Below are 1,818 nucleotides of genomic sequence, written 5' to 3'. Positions count from 1 at the left end.
GCGTATGTTTGTGCATGCATTCATACACATACACTATGACCAATTTAATTAATTCAATTCACCTATATCGCATCACTTTGGACTTGGAAACGGAGCACCAGGAGAAACCCACACGAACACGGGGAGAACAAGCAAACGCCACAAAGAAATGCCAACTGACCCAGATGGGGCTCAAACCAGCAACCTTCTTGCTGTGAGGTGATAATGCTACCCATTGTGCCAATGTGACGGCCGATAAATGATAACATATACTACAAAATACCTTTGAACATCCATTTTGGAAATGTTTAAACAACGTAAAGAATGTTGAAAACAGTCTCCACTGTATCAGGCAAGGTACATAAAAACATGAAACAATTGAATGTTTTCAAGTCTTTGTTATTCTTACCGAAGAAATTGAGCAAAGTTATCTTTAAGGGATAGTTCATCCAAAAATGAAAATGAGCTTTTAATTTATTCACCCTCAGGTCAGTCAAGAATATACATGTGACTTTTTTCTTTAGCAAACAATTTAAGATGATTATTAGCTGAAATTGTGGTGCCATGTGATTCATAAAATGCTAGAGAAATGGCTACCATCACTTCGAGTATCTAAAAAACATATAGAGGTCAAACAAAATTAATACAAAGTAATTTAAGTAATGCTTTTTTTTAAAGTATTTTCATATTTGAAGTTTACAAGAAGCATCTTAAATATATTCTGTGACAAAAAGGAAGTCAAACCGTGAGTAACGTTTTGCGCGCTCTCGATGCAGGTGACGGTTTAGTCACTGTGGAATTTTGAAAAATGAGCAAAATACAGGTTTTAAATGAGACCATTTTATGTGTCTATGTAGTCAACAAAGTATATTCTGTAATAAACAGTCTGGTATAATATAAAATGTGACTTACTGTGCAAATGGACGTATAGAACACCGGGTCTGGCATTTTGCTTCCACCTGACTGGGTAACTTTGGGCTTTGGTGCTGAGGCAACGGAGCATTAACGCGCATGCGTACAAATAAAACATAATTTTTTAATCGACTTTAATTAATTATTTTAGCTAGGAACAAAACACATTTAATTTACTTTAAACCAATTTAAAATTATTTATTAAAATCAACAAATAAATTCAATTGCTTTAAATGTACAAAATTGAATTATGTTTAATTTAATAGAGGCCTAAATCCTATTTATCAGTGTGGCAACACTGAGGTTTTATAAAGCAAAATGAATGCTTTGTGGTAGAAATCGAAAATTATTTACAACTTTAATACCTTTAAAGGTTTAGTTCCCCTATGTTTTGCACAGATTCCTTGCTATTATGTGGCAGGAAGCTTCTGCTTTGACGAGGTAATGGTATTGTAAAAATGTTGGAAGTTTCTTGCACAGGCTGATCATTTCACTTCATAAGACCTCATTGGATCATTAGGAGCCACAGATTTAATTTAGTTTTTGCCTGAGTTTAGTTTTTTAACTCTCAGTGCTGGTAGCTGTTGATTTTTTAAGAGTCAGCCAGGAGCACTTTTTTATTGTTTTATTTGAGTAAAAAAATATGTGCATTTATAACACTGAAATAAAAATAGCTTTAATCGGCACATGTATTTACAAACAAGCAAGCACAATCTCTGAATGAAGTGCACTTTTTTTCATTCATCATCCTTGGCGTTGTTTGTTTACTACCTGTAGATTCCTTTGAGGTGGCAGTCCAGACAGACGCGGCCACGCCCATGTAATTAAAGAAGCCTTTTCATTGGTGCACAGCTGCGCGCCTCCCCTGCGTCAGTGCGTCAGCAGCGGCGGTTGCCCTGGGAGCTCGCAGACACCGAAGTACACAGG

This window comes from Danio aesculapii, chromosome 13, assembly GCF_903798145.1.
Source record: "Danio aesculapii chromosome 13, fDanAes4.1, whole genome shotgun sequence".
NCBI lineage: Eukaryota > Metazoa > Chordata > Actinopteri > Cypriniformes > Danionidae > Danio > Danio aesculapii.
The sequence above is the reverse complement of the archived record's forward strand: the minus strand, read 5'-3'. Positions refer to the sequence as shown.